The sequence below is a fragment of the Hydractinia symbiolongicarpus genome, chromosome 9 (genome assembly GCF_029227915.1).
Source record: "Hydractinia symbiolongicarpus strain clone_291-10 chromosome 9, HSymV2.1, whole genome shotgun sequence".
NCBI classification, from domain to species: domain Eukaryota; kingdom Metazoa; phylum Cnidaria; class Hydrozoa; order Anthoathecata; family Hydractiniidae; genus Hydractinia; species Hydractinia symbiolongicarpus.
In genome coordinates this window covers 8484167-8503263 of record NC_079883.1, presented here as the reverse complement: position 1 = coordinate 8503263, position 19097 = coordinate 8484167, and the positions used below count along the sequence as shown (strand labels likewise).

The 19097-nt window shown below is 40.6% G+C and overlaps 8 non-coding genes and 2 pseudogenes across 8 annotated transcripts; 7 read left to right on the top strand and 3 right to left on the bottom strand.

Moving 5' to 3' along the window:
• Positions 1-208: 208 nt before the first annotated feature.
• On the top strand, positions 209-400 carry LOC130660768 (U2 spliceosomal RNA). Its single transcript, XR_008987966.1, has one exon. It is a non-coding gene; the product is annotated as a U2 spliceosomal RNA (small nuclear RNA).
• Positions 401-585: 185 nt separating this feature from the next.
• On the top strand, positions 586-750 carry LOC130659715 (U1 spliceosomal RNA). Its single transcript, XR_008986919.1, has one exon. It is a non-coding gene; the product is annotated as a U1 spliceosomal RNA (small nuclear RNA).
• A 350-nt stretch (positions 751-1100) lies between these two features.
• Positions 1101-1219, bottom strand: LOC130660618 (5S ribosomal RNA). Its single transcript, XR_008987816.1, has one exon. It is a non-coding gene; the product is annotated as a 5S ribosomal RNA (ribosomal RNA).
• Positions 1220-6077: 4858 nt separating this feature from the next.
• LOC130660767 (U2 spliceosomal RNA) lies at positions 6078-6269 on the top strand. Its single transcript, XR_008987964.1, has one exon. It is a non-coding gene; the product is annotated as a U2 spliceosomal RNA (small nuclear RNA).
• Positions 6270-6454: 185 nt separating this feature from the next.
• LOC130659714 (U1 spliceosomal RNA) lies at positions 6455-6619 on the top strand. Its single transcript, XR_008986918.1, has one exon. It is a non-coding gene; the product is annotated as a U1 spliceosomal RNA (small nuclear RNA).
• Positions 6620-6969: 350 nt separating this feature from the next.
• Positions 6970-7088, bottom strand: LOC130660606 (5S ribosomal RNA). Its single transcript, XR_008987804.1, has one exon. It is a non-coding gene; the product is annotated as a 5S ribosomal RNA (ribosomal RNA).
• A 4865-nt stretch (positions 7089-11953) lies between these two features.
• Positions 11954-12090, top strand: LOC130661536 (U2 spliceosomal RNA; annotated as a pseudogene).
• A 5878-nt stretch (positions 12091-17968) lies between these two features.
• On the top strand, positions 17969-18176 carry LOC130661527 (U2 spliceosomal RNA; annotated as a pseudogene).
• A 185-nt stretch (positions 18177-18361) lies between these two features.
• LOC130659713 (U1 spliceosomal RNA) lies at positions 18362-18526 on the top strand. Its single transcript, XR_008986917.1, has one exon. It is a non-coding gene; the product is annotated as a U1 spliceosomal RNA (small nuclear RNA).
• Positions 18527-18876: 350 nt separating this feature from the next.
• On the bottom strand, positions 18877-18995 carry LOC130660594 (5S ribosomal RNA). Its single transcript, XR_008987792.1, has one exon. It is a non-coding gene; the product is annotated as a 5S ribosomal RNA (ribosomal RNA).
• Between the last annotated feature and the right edge of the window lie 102 nt (positions 18996-19097).

Genomic DNA, 19097 nt, shown 5'->3' with positions numbered 1-19097 from the left:
GTATCGTCGCCTTTGTTAGCATTCATGTAAGTTACCATCCACTCGCTACAGTCGCTCTCCATCCTACGGCTAAATCAACAGCCGTGATTTTTACTATGTCGCCGTCCATCCGTACGCGGTGACAGTTGTAAGCTTTACAGTAACGTGACATGCTCCACAAGCAGTTACGGTGTGTGGACGATGCCTATCATGGCAACGCTTGTTCTTTATCGCTTCTCGGCCTAATGGCTAAGATCAAGTGTAGTATCTGTTCTTATCAGTTTAATATCTGGTAGGCCATTCTCTGAATGGTCAGTATATTAATCTGATTTTTGGCCTTGGGTCATGGAGGTGGATTCATTCACGCCGTGACCACGGGTTGCCTTGGTGTTGCACTATTACCGATGGCGGCCCACATAAGCAATAAAAGAATAATAGCAGTCCTCTTTCCGACGGCACTCTGCATAGTCTACGGCGGGAACAAAACGCGTACACTGGGGGAGAATACAGCCTATGCCCCGCGACACGGCAGTTTATAACACACTCAAGCCACAAGCATTAACAAACTTTGAAGGGTACCCTCATGCTACGGTGCAGTTCCAACTCATACTTACCTGACGGGGAAGTAAAGACTGATCAATGAGGGTTTTCTTCCAGAGTGAGGCTCTTGCATTGCACTACGCTTGGGCTGACCTCTGCGATTACTGCAAACGTCAGTAACTCGACCGTACAATTTCTGGTAGTGGGGGCCTGCGTCCGCGCTCGCCCCCTCCTTAAGTCAAAATGAATGAGCTTAGAAAAGTTGCGCGGCCAAATGTCGGTGGTGACTTAAACGCTAAGGTAAAACCTCGCTTGGCTGTTACGAAACGTGATTGCGATATAAGTCCTCGGAAGGCGGCGGAATTTTATTTTATTTGCCATTCCGTCAGGGTTATTGGATGATCGGCAATAGATCGAGTTTGTATGCATTTGAAAGCTCTTTTTTCTCGTACTATCACCTGAAAATGTCGTAGGAAAATGTCATAGGAAACACTTTCAACAACCGCCACGTTCCTTAATTGTTATAACAAGAAATATATCACAGCACCATTGAAATGAAAAGGCAACAAATGAAAATGAAAAGCCTACGACACCGGGAGTTCCCAGGCGGTCCCCCATCCAAGTACTATCCCGGCCCGACGATGCTTAACTTCCGTGATCAGACGAGAACGGGTGTGTTCATCGTGGTATGGCCGTAGACATTAGTAGGGGCAAATACGTGCAATTTATTTTGACGTTGTGATCAAATTTTTTTATTTAATTTCTTTGAGTTACTTAGGACAAGGCGTATGCATGGATTATCTATTAGACTTTAAGGTTATAGTTTTGTGAAAAAAACAATGTTTTTTTAAAGATGTGTGGCTATAAAAATAGCCGTTGTTTTCTGAGTGTAGCGGTTTACTTCTTCTGTCCTTTGTCGTTCTTCTTTGGGAGTAAGACAGCTTGAATGTTTGGCAAAACACCACCAGCTGCAATGGTTACACCGCTCAAAAGTTTGTTTAATTCTTCATCATTACGAACAGCCAATTGTAAATGTCTTGGAATAATCCTAGCTTTTTTGTTGTCTCTTGCTGCGTTACCAGCCAACTCCAATATCTCAGCAGATAAATATTCCAAGACGGCTGCTAAGTAAACTGGTGCTCCAGATCCAATTCGGTTAGCATAGTGCCCTCTACGAAGGAATCTATGCACTCTACCGACTGGAAATTGAAGTCCAGCTCTTGAGGATCTTGTCTTGGCTTTAGCCTTAGCTTTTCCACCTTTTCCACGTCCAGACATAACTGCGATTTGATTTGTAAGTTAATACAAAAACGTACGAATATTTAACGTAAGTGTTAACGAAATAAACTTTACTCGTTTTTTCATCATAAAAATAGGATCGAAATCATGTTTTTTTAACCAATCATAATTAAGTATTAAACAAAAGATTTTTTTTTTAACCAATTAAATTGCGTATCGGCGTTTTCGGATCGAATTCGATCCGATTTTTTTACTTATAAACAAAAAGTTTTGACTTGCAGTTTAATGCTTATTTACAAGTTAAGTAGCAAAAATTTTTAACCATGTCTGACGCAGCAGCTAAAGGAGGAAAACAGGCACCTAAAGTAGCCAAGAAAGGTGAAAAAAGAGCCGGCAAAAAAGGAGGAAAGATTGGTGGAACTGGTGAAAAGAAACGCAAGAGAAAGAGAAAGGAAAGTTATGCTATTTACATCTACAATGTTTTGAAACAAGTTCACCCAGATGTCGGAGTTTCAAGCAAAGCATCATGAACTCATTTGTCAACGACATCTTTGAGCGCATTGCTTCCGAAGCTTCGCGTTTGGCTCTTCAAAACAAAAAGTCGACCATCTCTTCTCGTGAAATTCAAACCGCAGTACGTCTTCTCTTGCCTGGAGAACTTGCAAAACACGCAGTCAGTGAAGGAACAAAAGCCGTCACAAAATACACAAGCAGCAAGTAAACCAACGTCTACCAAACACAAACGGTCTTTTTTAAGACCACACATCTTTAAAAAAACATTTACTTGGCGTCACTACAAGTTAACCGAAGTTAATAAAACTTCTAAATAATGTGCTTAAGAACACTAGCCTACATTTAAAATACTTCCCCATGTGTGTGTGTGGATTAGCTTCACTTTTCATACGTATTATTAGCTGTACTTGCAGAAAAGACAAGTACATTGATCCATGTTATTGCTTACATTTAACTTAACCCAGCTTTTCACGGAAACACTCCCAGGCAAATTAACCCTACAAAGTATTTCTAAATTTTTTTTGTGTCATATATGACATAGTATCGTATAGCAATAAATGTAACTGTGACAAGACTTTACACATTGTGTAATTTGGAAGCGTGCACAAAGTAATGTTTTAAAAGATTTGTGGCTATAAAAATAGCCGTTTTTGTTGAGCAATGACAACGCTTAACCTCCGAATCCGTAAAGAGTTCTTCCTTGACGTTTTAAGGCATAAACAACATCCATAGCGGTAACGGTCTTGCGTTTAGCGTGCTCTGTGTAGGTTACAGCATCACGAATAACATTCTCTAAGAAAACCTTCAGTACACCTCTGGTTTCCTCATAGATAAGGCCAGAGATACGTTTGACACCACCTCGTCGAGCAAGACGTCGAATAGCAGGTTTTGTGATTCCCTGAATGTTATCACGAAGAATTTTTCGGTGACGTTTAGCACCTCCTTTTCCCAATCCTTTACCTCCTTTTCCGCGTCCAGACATATTGATATAGTTGCGTACAGAACGAGTACAAAAACAACGTTTGAGTTAACAGAATTCAGACAGCTTTAAAAAGAGGCCATAAAATTACCTACTGCTCGTGGAAACACCCTAATTAACCAATAGAGTTGCGTCATTACAAAATGTTCCGAACATTTTGTACATTTTTTTAAGTAAAACTGTAGTTTTTTTAAAAATTCGTGGTCTTAATGTTTCAGTAAGGCAATAAATTTGGCATCGTTGGAATTCGCCAAACCTTCTGCTACTTACTAAAAAAAAAAAAAGTCAAAAGCTTTTGTGTATCAGAAGATACAGCCGTTTTCCCGTAGCCAAAAAACACAGATTTTATAAAAATGTTAAAGTAATGAGCGTAATGTCATTATGCAGCCAATCAGAAATTACTTTCTTAGCACCAATCAAATGGTTTGTTTTGAACCTTAGCTGTCAATCAATATGAGAAATAAAACTTTGGCGCGATAGTGCATTTTAGACCGTCTTGTGTATCCGTACTACATCGACTTCTTAAAATATGGCTCGTACAAAGCAAACTGCACGTAAATCTACTGGAGGAAAGGCTCCACGAAAACAACTCGCCACTAAAGCTGCGAGGAAAAGCGCACCAGCTACTGGAGGAGTGAAAAAACCACATCGTTACAGACCTGGTACAGTTGCTCTCAGAGAAATCAGAAGATACCAGAAGTCAACCGAGCTCTTGATCCGCAAGTTGCCTTTCCAGCGTCTTGTGCGAGAAATTGCTCAGGACTTCAAAACAGATCTGCGATTCCAGAGCACAGCCGTTATGGCTCTGCAAGAGGCTTCTGAAGCGTACCTTGTTGGCTTGTTCGAGGATACTAACTTGTGTGCCATTCACGCAAAACGAGTTACAATCATGCCTAAAGACATCCAGTTGGCAAGAAGAATTCGTGGGGAACGTGCCTAAGCATCTTACCAAACAAAAAACGGCTATTTTTATAGCCACACATCCATAAAAAATATTACGGCTAGCTTTTTATATCAAACTTTGTTCTGCTTTCTGTTTAAATTTTATGCTACATAAAAATTTTATGCTACATAAAGTTTGACAATGTTAAAAATATGAAGGGCAAGAAAAGTAAAAGCAAGAAAATAAGAAATTTAAAAACGAAAATACTTAAACTTAGGGAATCTAATCTTAAAATTACTCTTTTTTAACTGTTTAAGTGACTTAAACAAGTTTAACTTTGTACCAAGATAATGTTTTTTTGTAAATGTGTGGCTATAAAAATAGCCGTTTGTTAATGTAATAGCCAGATACACACAAATTATTTTTTTGCGGTCTTCTTTGCTGCCTTTTTGGGAGTCTTTTTGACCTTCTTTGCTGCAGGTTTTTTAGCAACAGGCTTCTTTGTGGGTTTCTTAGCTGCTGGTTTCTTAGCCGAGGCTTTCTTTGTGGCAGGCTTCTTTGCTGCTTTCTTTGGCGTGCTCTTCTTTGCTGGCTTCTTTTTTGGTGTACTTTTCTTTGCAGTAGGCTTCTTTGCCGTTGGCTTTTTTGCTGCGGCCTTTTTCTTAGGTTTTTCTTTTTTTACCTGACCTAGCTTGAATGATCCAGAAGCACCAGTGCCTTTAGTTTGAATCAAATCGCCTGATGTTACTCCTCGTTTAAGAGCCATTTTCAGATGATGATCTGAGTTTTCAGCAACTTTGTAATTTGCATGAATATATTTTGTAATAGCTTGGCGAGATGAACCACCGCGTTCCTTTAGGGTAGCGATAGCAGCCTTGATCATGTCCACATATTTAGGGTGATCAGCTGTCTTCTTTGCAGCAGGTTTCTTCTTGGGTGCGATTTTCTTTGGAGAAGCTGCTTCACTCATTTTTAATGTTTTCTTACAACAATCCAACGATAAACGATGCTTGTTATCACAGTAGAAGTATACTAAACATTACCGTGTAAATGAGATATAATTTAAGACGGTGCGAAGTATGCGGACGTAAAAGTACCACTCCCGGGAATTGATTTGGCGCGAAAACAGAAATGTGTGTTTCTGTACATCGTATAATGTCCGTTTTGGGAGCCGCGACTATGCGAAAGCATGTTAATTTTTATTTGTAGCACGACGCAATAGTCTGAAAGAGAAGCTGCTGGAGTTTGAGGTCTTCAGCATTACATCTACTCTGTTAATTTGGGCTTCTTCCGCGCCCGTGTTAGGATTTTCATAAAGCGTTCTTTGGTTTGCGTTGCGTATGTCGGCCTACATCATCGACACGGCCTGTTTCCGGCTATTAGGAGCAATTCATATATTGGGCACTGCGTTTCGACTTTTTTATTAGACCACAGTAAAAAAATTCACTCACAGAAGTCCCTTTCTTTCATGGCTACAAACACGAAGAATTCTGTCGTAAGTAAAACGAATGCGCAAGCCAAAATAACGATGGGGCGAAGTCATAAGCATCGCCCTGTGGCCCAATGGATAAGGCATCTGACTACGAATCAGGGGATTCCAGGTTCGACTCCTGGCAGGGTCGCACTGTCGCATTTCGGCTGCATGGTCTACTGTGTAACGCGCGCGCACGTTCTGGCGTAATGCGTTGATAAACGGAATGTACGCAGTCATATTGGAAAGTAATATCACGCACTTAGTATCGTCGCCTTTGTTAGCATTCATGTAAGTTACCATCCACTCGCTACAGTCGCTCTCCATCCTACGGCTAAATCAACAGCCGTGATTTTTACTATGTCGCCGTCCATCCGTACGCGGTGACAGTTGTAAGCTTTACAGTAACGTGACATGCTCCACAAGCAGTTACGGTGTGTGGACGATGCCTATCATGGCAACGCTTGTTCTTTATCGCTTCTCGGCCTAATGGCTAAGATCAAGTGTAGTATCTGTTCTTATCAGTTTAATATCTGGTAGGCCATTCTCTGAATGGTCAGTATATTAATCTGATTTTTGGCCTTGGGTCATGGAGGTGGATTCATTCACGCCGTGACCACGGGTTGCCTTGGTGTTGCACTATTACCGATGGCGGCCCACATAAGCAATAAAAGAATAATAGCAGTCCTCTTTCCGACGGCACTCTGCATAGTCTACGGCGGGAACAAAACGCGTACACTGGGGGAGAATACAGCCTATGCCCCGCGACACGGCAGTTTATAACACACTCAAGCCACAAGCATTAACAAACTTTGAAGGGTACCCTCATGCTACGGTGCAGTTCCAACTCATACTTACCTGACGGGGAAGTAAAGACTGATCAATGAGGGTTTTCTTCCAGAGTGAGGCTCTTGCATTGCACTACGCTTGGGCTGACCTCTGCGATTACTGCAAACGTCAGTAACTCGACCGTACAATTTCTGGTAGTGGGGGCCTGCGTCCGCGCTCGCCCCCTCCTTAAGTCAAAATGAATGAGCTTAGAAAAGTTGCGCGGCCAAATGTCGGTGGTGACTTAAACGCTAAGGTAAAACCTCGCTTGGCTGTTACGAAACGTGATTGCGATATAAGTCCTCGGAAGGCGGCGGAATTTTATTTTATTTGCCATTCCGTCAGGGTTATTGGATGATCGGCAATAGATCGAGTTTGTATGCATTTGAAAGCTCTTTTTTCTCGTACTATCACCTGAAAATGTCGTAGGAAAATGTCATAGGAAACACTTTCAACAACCGCCACGTTCCTTAATTGTTATAACAAGAAATATATCACAGCACCATTGAAATGAAAAGGCAACAAATGAAAATGAAAAGCCTACGACACCGGGAGTTCCCAGGCGGTCCCCCATCCAAGTACTATCCCGGCCCGACGATGCTTAACTTCCGTGATCAGACGAGAACGGGTGTGTTCATCGTGGTATGGCCGTAGACATTAGTAGGGGCAAATACGTGCAATTTATTTTGACGTTGTGATCAAATTTTTTTATTTAATTTCTTTGAGTTACTTAGGACAAGGCGTATGCATGGATTATCTATTAGACTTTAAGGTTATAGTTTTGTGAAAAAAACAATGTTTTTTTAAAGATGTGTGGCTATAAAAATAGCCGTTGTTTTCTGAGTGTAGCGGTTTACTTCTTCTGTCCTTTGTCGTTCTTCTTTGGGAGTAAGACAGCTTGAATGTTTGGCAAAACACCACCAGCTGCAATGGTTACACCGCTCAAAAGTTTGTTTAATTCTTCATCATTACGAACAGCCAATTGTAAATGTCTTGGAATAATCCTAGCTTTTTTGTTGTCTCTTGCTGCGTTACCAGCCAACTCCAATATCTCAGCAGATAAATATTCCAAGACGGCTGCTAAGTAAACTGGTGCTCCAGATCCAATTCGGTTAGCATAGTGCCCTCTACGAAGGAATCTATGCACTCTACCGACTGGAAATTGAAGTCCAGCTCTTGAGGATCTTGTCTTGGCTTTAGCCTTAGCTTTTCCACCTTTTCCACGTCCAGACATAACTGCGATTTGATTTGTAAGTTAATACAAAAACGTACGAATATTTAACGTAAGTGTTAACGAAATAAACTTTACTCGTTTTTTCATCATAAAAATAGGATCGAAATCATGTTTTTTTAACCAATCATAATTAAGTATTAAACAAAAGATTTTTTTTTTAACCAATTAAATTGCGTATCGGCGTTTTCGGATCGAATTCGATCCGATTTTTTTACTTATAAACAAAAAGTTTTGACTTGCAGTTTAATGCTTATTTACAAGTTAAGTAGCAAAAATTTTTAACCATGTCTGACGCAGCAGCTAAAGGAGGAAAACAGGCACCTAAAGTAGCCAAGAAAGGTGAAAAAAGAGCCGGCAAAAAAGGAGGAAAGATTGGTGGAACTGGTGAAAAGAAACGCAAGAGAAAGAGAAAGGAAAGTTATGCTATTTACATCTACAATGTTTTGAAACAAGTTCACCCAGATGTCGGAGTTTCAAGCAAAGCTATGAGCATCATGAACTCATTTGTCAACGACATCTTTGAGCGCATTGCTTCCGAAGCTTCGCGTTTGGCTCTTCAAAACAAAAAGTCGACCATCTCTTCTCGTGAAATTCAAACCGCAGTACGTCTTCTCTTGCCTGGAGAACTTGCAAAACACGCAGTCAGTGAAGGAACAAAAGCCGTCACAAAATACACAAGCAGCAAGTAAACCAACGTCTACCAAACACAAACGGTCTTTTTTAAGACCACACATCTTTAAAAAAACATTTACTTGGCGTCACTACAAGTTAACCGAAGTTAATAAAACTTCTAAATAATGTGCTTAAGAACACTAGCCTACATTTAAAATACTTCCCCATGTGTGTGTGTGGATTAGCTTCACTTTTCATACGTATTATTAGCTGTACTTGCAGAAAAGACAAGTACATTGATCCATGTTATTGCTTACATTTAACTTAACCCAGCTTTTCACGGAAACACTCCCAGGCAAATTAACCCTACAAAGTATTTCTAAATTTTTTTTGTGTCATATATGACATAGTATCGTATAGCAATAAATGTAACTGTGACAAGACTTTACACATTGTGTAATTTGGAAGCGTGCACAAAGTAATGTTTTAAAAGATTTGTGGCTATAAAAATAGCCGTTTTTGTTGAGCAATGACAACGCTTAACCTCCGAATCCGTAAAGAGTTCTTCCTTGACGTTTTAAGGCATAAACAACATCCATAGCGGTAACGGTCTTGCGTTTAGCGTGCTCTGTGTAGGTTACAGCATCACGAATAACATTCTCTAAGAAAACCTTCAGTACACCTCTGGTTTCCTCATAGATAAGGCCAGAGATACGTTTGACACCACCTCGTCGAGCAAGACGTCGAATAGCAGGTTTTGTGATTCCCTGAATGTTATCACGAAGAATTTTTCGGTGACGTTTAGCACCTCCTTTTCCCAATCCTTTACCTCCTTTTCCGCGTCCAGACATATTGATATAGTTGCGTACAGAACGAGTACAAAAACAACGTTTGAGTTAACAGAATTCAGACAGCTTTAAAAAGAGGCCATAAAATTACCTACTGCTCGTGGAAACACCCTAATTAACCAATAGAGTTGCGTCATTACAAAATGTTCCGAACATTTTGTACATTTTTTTAAGTAAAACTGTAGTTTTTTTAAAAATTCGTGGTCTTAATGTTTCAGTAAGGCAATAAATTTGGCATCGTTGGAATTCGCCAAACCTTCTGCTACTTACTAAAAAAAAAAAAAGTCAAAAGCTTTTGTGTATCAGAAGATACAGCCGTTTTCCCGTAGCCAAAAAACACAGATTTTATAAAAATGTTAAAGTAATGAGCGTAATGTCATTATGCAGCCAATCAGAAATTACTTTCTTAGCACCAATCAAATGGTTTGTTTTGAACCTTAGCTGTCAATCAATATGAGAAATAAAACTTTGGCGCGATAGTGCATTTTAGACCGTCTTGTGTATCCGTACTACATCGACTTCTTAAAATATGGCTCGTACAAAGCAAACTGCACGTAAATCTACTGGAGGAAAGGCTCCACGAAAACAACTCGCCACTAAAGCTGCGAGGAAAAGCGCACCAGCTACTGGAGGAGTGAAAAAACCACATCGTTACAGACCTGGTACAGTTGCTCTCAGAGAAATCAGAAGATACCAGAAGTCAACCGAGCTCTTGATCCGCAAGTTGCCTTTCCAGCGTCTTGTGCGAGAAATTGCTCAGGACTTCAAAACAGATCTGCGATTCCAGAGCACAGCCGTTATGGCTCTGCAAGAGGCTTCTGAAGCGTACCTTGTTGGCTTGTTCGAGGATACTAACTTGTGTGCCATTCACGCAAAACGAGTTACAATCATGCCTAAAGACATCCAGTTGGCAAGAAGAATTCGTGGGGAACGTGCCTAAGCATCTTACCAAACAAAAAACGGCTATTTTTATAGCCACACATCCATAAAAAATATTACGGCTAGCTTTTTATATCAAACTTTGTTCTGCTTTCTGTTTAAATTTTATGCTACATAAAAATTTTATGCTACATAAAGTTTGACAATGTTAAAAATATGAAGGGCAAGAAAAGTAAAAGCAAGAAAATAAGAAATTTAAAAACGAAAATACTTAAACTTAGGGAATCTAATCTTAAAATTACTCTTTTTTAACTGTTTAAGTGACTTAAACAAGTTTAACTTTGTACCAAGATAATGTTTTTTTGTAAATGTGTGGCTATAAAAATAGCCGTTTGTTAATGTAATAGCCAGATACACACAAATTATTTTTTTGCGGTCTTCTTTGCTGCCTTTTTGGGAGTCTTTTTGACCTTCTTTGCTGCAGGTTTTTTAGCAACAGGCTTCTTTGTGGGTTTCTTAGCTGCTGGTTTCTTAGCCGAGGCTTTCTTTGTGGCAGGCTTCTTTGCTGCTTTCTTTGGCGTGCTCTTCTTTGCTGGCTTCTTTTTTGGTGTACTTTTCTTTGCAGTAGGCTTCTTTGCCGTTGGCTTTTTTGCTGCGGCCTTTTTCTTAGGTTTTTCTTTTTTTACCTGACCTAGCTTGAATGATCCAGAAGCACCAGTGCCTTTAGTTTGAATCAAATCGCCTGATGTTACTCCTCGTTTAAGAGCCATTTTCAGATGATGATCTGAGTTTTCAGCAACTTTGTAATTTGCATGAATATATTTTGTAATAGCTTGGCGAGATGAACCACCGCGTTCCTTTAGGGTAGCGATAGCAGCCTTGATCATGTCCACATATTTAGGGTGATCAGCTGTCTTCTTTGCAGCAGGTTTCTTCTTGGGTGCGATTTTCTTTGGAGAAGCTGCTTCACTCATTTTTAATGTTTTCTTACAACAATCCAACGATAAACGATGCTTGTTATCACAGTAGAAGTATACTAAACATTACCGTGTAAATGAGATATAATTTAAGACGGTGCGAAGTATGCGGACGTAAAAGTACCACTCCCGGGAATTGATTTGGCGCGAAAACAGAAATGTGTGTTTCTGTACATCGTATAATGTCCGTTTTGGGAGCCGCGACTATGCGAAAGCATGTTAATTTTTATTTGTAGCACGACGCAATAGTCTGAAAGAGAAGCTGCTGGAGTTTGAGGTCTTCAGCATTACATCTACTCTGTTAATTTGGGCTTCTTCCGCGCCCGTGTTAGGATTTTCATAAAGCGTTCTTTGGTTTGCGTTGCGTATGTCGGCCTACATCATCGACACGGCCTGTTTCCGGCTATTAGGAGCAATTCATATATTGGGCACTGCGTTTCGACTTTTTTATTAGACCACAGTAAAAAAATTCACTCACAGAAGTCCCTTTCTTTCATGGCTACAAACACGAAGAATTCTGTCGTAAGTAAAACGAATGCGCAAGCCAAAATAACGATGGGGCGAAGTCATAAGCATCGCCCTGTGGCCCAATGGATAAGGCATCTGACTACGAATCAGGGGATTCCAGGTTCGACTCCTGGCAGGGTCGCACTGTCGCATTTCGGCTGCATGGTCTACTGTGTAACGCGCGCGCACGTTCTGGCGTAATGCGTTGATAAACGGAATGTACGCAGTCATATTGGAAAGTAATATCACGCACTTAGTATCGTCGCCTTTGTTAGCATTCATGTAAGTTACCATCCACTCGCTACAGTCGCTCTCCATCCTACGGCTAAATCAACAGCCGTGATTTTTACTATGTCGCCGTCCATCCGTACGCGGTGACAGTTGTAAGCTTTACAGTAACGTGACATGCTCCACAAGCAGTTACGGTGTGTGGACGATGCCTATCATGGCAACGCTTGTTCTTTATCGCTTCTCGGCCTAATGGCTAAGATCAAGTGTAGTATCTTGTGAACAACTTGATATTGGTAGAAGAGATTTTTGGTATTATTTACTTGTACTTTGGCTCCAGGAATTTTTATATTTGGATTACCTGGAATATCTACATTTCTCAACAGAAAAGAAAAATCGCAAAATGTCCTTCGCGGCAGCTACGAAGAAGTCAACGACGGAATGTCATAAACAACTCATCAACAAAAGAACATGCACAATCAACATGCCACCTGGGGAATACATAAACCAGGCAAAATCGATTGTCAACAGAGTGGAGGAACGCTCCGGAAAATACTCCTTGCAGCAACTCGTTCAAGCTCCGTCTGGAGTATGGCTCGCCACATTCTCACCAGAAACCAACATCGAAATGATTCAAACCCTTAACTTTGGCACAGAGGAGCGGCCAGTACACGCTATCCCTAGAGTCAGAGACAGCATACTGATCACGGTCAAAGTCGACGTCACAGTCACTAACGCCGAAATAGCACAAAACCTGTCTGAATACGGGCAGGTACAAAATATCACATATGGTACGTACCCTTTCAGTCGACACGTAAAAGATGGCAGGAGGTTGATACGCTTTATACCCAGAATCCATGTGGAGGATCTACCCCACGTAATGATCGTCGATGGTCGACGATATACTCTTTTCTTCAAGGGGAAGAGGATGCACTGTGCATCCTGCGAGACACGACATTCGGAGCGTGAGGGTTGTCCACCCGAGGAGGACCCCAGAGAGGACCAGATATACCAACTCTCTGACGACGACAACAACTTAGTCATTGATGAAGGGCCACCCACAAAAAACCCGACACCTCAAGACATCGAACCACAAGACGCTGTGGCGGAAGATGTAACTCCAAGTAAAACACCGGACACCACCCCTTCACCAAAAAAACAGAATAAAAAGAACGAGCCTCCGAAGCAGAAACGCCCGGTACGACCTGTAGTCGGAGTTACGAAACCCCGTATTGACTCACCAGAACGAGCCATCGGTGAGACCGAACTTGTAAATAAAGACACGAGGGTGGAGGCGGAGCAGGCAACATCACCACCAGACGAACCCCCACCGGTCGAAAAGCCTGTTAGAAAACCAATGCCACGGCGAGGACAGGGATCCACACGTAACCGGTAAAAGCTATATATTCTACGTTATTTATTTATATATATACAAATGGCGGTCACTATTGTCAGCACAAATGTCAACGGGCTTAAGTCCCCTCTCAGGTGTGGTACAATTTTAAACCACCTTTTCGAGGAAAAAGCAACCTTCTTTTTCTTACAGGAAACACATCTCGATAATTCCAATATAAGTAAACTTAAAAAAACATGGCCAGGCTCTGTAATTTACTCGCCTTCAACTAACAACTCAGGCGGAGTAGCCACACTCCTTCCTAAGGAGTTCAAAGTAGACACTACTGCTGATGACGGTGGCCGCTGGGTCTTAGTGCGCGGCGCGTTCAAAGAAAAAAAGTTCTTTTTAATTAATATCTACGCACCTTCTGGAGGAACACACGCTAAACAAGATGAGCGTAAACTTTTTTTCAACCTTTTATCAAAAACCCTCCCAGTACCAAGTAAAACGGAAATTATTTGTCTTGGCGGTGACTTTAACATGACAACACACCCAGAAGACCGGGAACACGACGACCCTACATACAATTGTCGATCTAGGCCTGCCTTACAGCGTCTTCTAGCAAAATTACAAGTTGAGGATACCTGGCGGGTTCTTAACCCACATGAAAATGAATTTACACTCCTTTCTCGTTACAAAACGCGCACAAGGATAGATCGACTGTATCTCACAAAACAACATAGAGCACAGGTCACCTATATTAAACATAACCCCACAGTCATGACTGACCACTATAATCTCGTGAAATTAAAACTAAGGCTGGGCAACCTCGACCGAGGCCCCGGATACTGGCACTTTAATAAGGACCTACTGAACGACGACACATATAAAAATACCGTGCCACTCTGGTGGGAGAACTGGCAACACCAAAAACCTAATTTTCCCACAGTTAAAGAATGGTGGGAAGAAGGAAAAAGCTATCTTAAAAAACTGACAATCCGATATGCCTCGGATGTCAGTAAAAACAAAAAGAGGCAAAAAAAACATCTAAAAAAATCCCTACGTAACTATTTAAATAAGCCAAACCTTAACGAGAAACAAATCAATAACCTAAAAACAACCCTACAATCCATCAATACTAAAGAATCCCAGGCAGCCAAAATACGCTGCAAAATGGACTGGGAATTAAGTGGTGAAAAATGTACACCTTTCTTTTTTAACTTGGAAAAAAGTCGGGGTGGTGAGAGAGTTTTCTCCTCCCTAAAGCGAAGAGATGGCACAACCGCTAAAACCAACACTGACATTACACAAGTAATAACAGAATTTTACACCTCACTCTATACGAAACAGGAAACAAACGGGACTGACCAAGACCAGCTTTTGCACAGTCTCCACCCCAGGGTACCCGAAAACCTACAGTCTACCTTAGAACAGGATATTACATTGGAAGAACTCACTGATGCACTGAAGGCCATGAGTAAAAATAAATCCCCAGGAGGTGACGGTTTTACTGTCGAATTCTACCTATTTTTTTGGGAAATATTTAAAAGTAGTCTCCACGAAGTATTTCTAGAAAGTGTAAAATCAAAGGTGCTACCACCCACACAAAGGGAAGGGATACTTTGTCTAATCCACAAAAAAGGCGACAGAAATGACCTACATAACTGGCGACCTATAACCCTACTAAACGTTGACTACAAAATCCTTTCTAAGGCAGTGTGCAACAGAATGACCAAGGTCCTCCCACATATCATATCAAATACACAAACATCTTATATTCCAGGCAGAACAATTTTTCAGAATTTATCAATAACGCGCGACATAATACAATACGCAAGCGACAACAGACTGCCAGCCAGTATAGTGACAATCGACCAATCGAAAGCATTCGACAGAGTAGACATCGACTTTTTAATATCCATAATGAAACGACTCGGATTTCGATCGAACTTTATTAGCTTGATTCGTCTTCTATATAATGAAATCACAGCTCGGTGCCTCGTCAACGGCTACCTATCTGATGTCATACGACCAACACGTGGGGTAAGACAAGGAGACTCTTTGTCTGGCCCCTTGTATGACATCTTTATGGAAGTCATAGCATCATATGCGACTCTAGACAAAAATTTAAAAGGCATTACCATAAACAAAACAGAGCATAAATTATCACAATATGCTGACGACACTCACTTCTTTTTGTTAGGAAAAAAATCTCTACAGCGCCTAGCTGTGATCCTAAATTTATTTGAAGGAGCCTCTGGGGCAATTATCAACAGAGACAAATGTGAAGGTCTCTGGTTGGGAAGCTACCAACACTCCACAACCCAGCCCTTGGGCTTTAAGTGGAAATCTTCATCAATGAAAATTCTGGGCATTACCTTTGGTAATCCTGATACCAACACATACGAGGAAAATTGGGGAAGATGTGAAAGAAAAATTACAAGTACCTTGTACTTGTGGAGTAATCTCCACCTCTCTCTAAAAGGTAAAAAAGTAATCATTAATCACATCCTCCTTAGTAAACTCTGGTATTTAGCCCAGGCCATCCCAACCCCTACACAATTCCTAAACAATATTACCACAATAATATATGATTTCCTATGGAATAACAAAAAAATTACTGTTAAAAGAGCCACCACACAACTCCCTATCTTACAAGGGGGCCTAGGAATCCTTAACCCCCACCTAAAAGTGCAATCTCTCCTACTCAAATGGATCTGTCGTCTTTACGACCATAAAGATACTGGACCATGGAAAGAGCCTTTTGAACACTTTCTATCTCAGTACAGAAAAAGTGACAGGGGAAAGAAACCTTCCTCACTTTTGTGGGACCTCCACTGGGAATACCACAATTCTATAAAAATATTCTAAAAGCCTGGAGAGACCTTACTAACAACAATAGACCCTCACCCTCCAATTTAGAAGCCATGTTAAACGAACCTCTTTTTTTCAATCCACATATAACACACCCTCACCCAACAAATCCTAATCTAAAAATGTTTTTAGTACCATTTAAATGGGCAGTTAAAAAAATCAGCATAATTGCTGACATCTGTAAAGTAACAACACCCGGATTTTTAACACACAACCAGATAGAAGATATTGTAGAGTCCCATTTCCCCCACGAAGAATATCAAAAATTACTTAACTGTATCCCTGTCTCGTGGAGACAAATGATAAAAACACAAAGTCAAACCATTCCACATGAACAGTACATCCCTAAATTACAAAATACGAAAGGTATCTTAACAGAACTAACAACCTTTTCCTCACAGGAATTATACCAAATTCTTATTGAAAAACAAAGGCAATATAACAACCCATCCAAACATAAACGGTGGGAAACCCTATATAACATAAAACTCACTGAAAAGCTATGGAAAAAAACCTTTACAACAATTTACAATTTTAATATCAACAATAAAGTTTTTGACATTAGGTGGAGACTCCTACAATTTGGACACCCCACACTATTAAAAATTTCCTCTGTAAACAAAAACATAAACTCTCAGTGTCTACGTTGTGATAAGGGTCTGGCTGAAACACACGAACACTGGTTTTACTTCTGCCCTGATACTCAAAATATCATAAAACCAATACTCAAGTTCTTGGACAAACTCTACCCAACTGAACCTCCCTTCCCAAACGAGCTAGCCCTGTTTTTTCTTGGCTTCCACGTTTGTGGATATAAGAGGAAATTAAAACTAGGCCAAGAAATAATTAATTTACTCTACGAGGTAGTATTCTTCAACAGAATGAAAATTGTAACCGAAAACAAATTAACTCCAAGTTTACCTATCTTTAAACAAAAACTGGCTGTTTTAATACATAACAGATACAGCATAAAAACTTTACAACGACGCCAAGCACAGTTTCAAGCAAAATACCCTAGCTTATTTTTAAAAGGAAAACTGAGAATCCAATTTGGCTAAGTGTAGTATGCATTTTATAACAACGTTATTTTATACGTGTGTATGTATATAATTATATATATACTGAACCTCAAACAGTATTTTATATCATACAGTTATAAAAACTTTTTACGAATTATATTTTAAACCTAGCTACCCTTCCCAGGGTTTTATAACGATTATATAAGAACGTTTTAAATATATACATGTTCTTCCTACAAGAACTAAACATACAAATTTTAATGTTTATCTACTAAGAATCACGTATGTGTGTGTATGTGTATGTTTGTATATATATATATATATATAGGAGTATGTATGTAAGTTTGAACGTACGAGGCTCTCTCTGAGTGCTGACCTAGCTAGCTCATAGCTTTTTGCTTTCGTTCTTAAAAAGGAAAAGTGTCAAGCATTCTGATACCTAGCTTTTTAACATTATACGATCACAGGAAACTCTTATTTTCAGTCCTAGACTGCTCTTATCAGTACTTCTTGGATACTATTTTAGTGCCAGACATCCCCTAGACGATCTACCCCTATGGCAGAGTCCTACCCCTTTTTTTCATGCTCAAATCTATATTTCGCAATAGAAAAACGCTCCACCCAACACCAACCCTCTAGGAAGGCTACCCCACCAGTAAAGGTCAAAAATGCTGAGTATACGAGGTTTCTTACCTGCTCTAGAAAGTCTAAACCAGTTCACATTTCGCAATAGCACATTTCGCAACTGCTTACACACCATTATGAAACGCCCTTCCAGAATATTCTAGAAACCTACGTTCTCCAACCTCATTGGTTCAGAGAACAATAGATTTTCAGCTCAAAAAATGTAAACAACCGAACTTTTTTAAGCAACCGTCCGGGGTCGGACTCCAGCCAAACCGGCGCCCTAATTCATACGGCCAAGTTGGTGCCCGACTTCTATCGGCTTATACGTCCATACTTGTACATATATTTTATTTTTGGACGGAGTGTATATATCATATATCCAGAGCTCGGGTAATTTACCCTTGCTAATAAAAAAAAAAAAAAAAAAAAAAAAAAGATCAAGTGTAGTATCTGTTCTTATCAGTTTAATATCTGGTAGGCCATTCTCTGAATGGTCAGTATATTAATCTGATTTTTGGCCTTGGGTCATGGAGGTGGATTCATTCACGCCGTGACCACGGGTTGCCTTGGTGTTGCACTATTACCGATGGCGGCCCACATAAGCAATAAAAGAATAATAGCAGTCCTCTTTCCGACGGCACTCTGCATAGTCTACGGCGGGAACAAAACGCGTACACTGGGGGAGAATACAGCCTATGCCCCGCGACACGGCAGTTTATAACACACTCAAGCCACAAGCATTAACAAACTTTGAAGGGTACCCTCATGCTACGGTGCAGTTCCAACTCATACTTACCTGACGGGGAAGTAAAGACTGATCAATGAGGGTTTTCTTCCAGAGTGAGGCTCTTGCATTGCACTACGCTTGGGCTGACCTCTGCGATTACTGCAAACGTCAGTAACTCGACCGTACAATTTCTGGTAGTGGGGGCCTGCGTCCGCGCTCGCCCCCTCCTTAAGTCAAAATGAATGAGCTTAGAAAAGTTGCGCGGCCAAATGTCGGTGGTGACTTAAACGCTAAGGTAAAACCTCGCTTGGCTGTTACGAAACGTGATTGCGATATAAGTCCTCGGAAGGCGGCGGAATTTTATTTTATTTGCCATTCCGTCAGGGTTATTGGATGATCGGCAATAGATCGAGTTTGTATGCATTTGAAAGCTCTTTTTTCTCGTACTATCACCTGAAAATGTCGTAGGAAAATGTCATAGGAAACACTTTCAACAACCGCCACGTTCCTTAATTGTTATAACAAGAAATATATCACAGCACCATTGAAATGAAAAGGCAACAAATGAAAATGAAAAGCCTACGACACCGGGAGTTCCCAGGCGGTCCCCCATCCAAGTACTATCCCGGCCCGACGATGCTTAACTTCCGTGATCAGACGAGAACGGGTGTGTTCATCGTGGTATGGCCGTAGACATTAGTAGGGGCAAATACGTGCAATTTATTTTGACGTTGTGATCAAATTTTTTTATTTAATTTCTTTGAGTTACTTAGGACAAGGCGTATGCATGGATTATC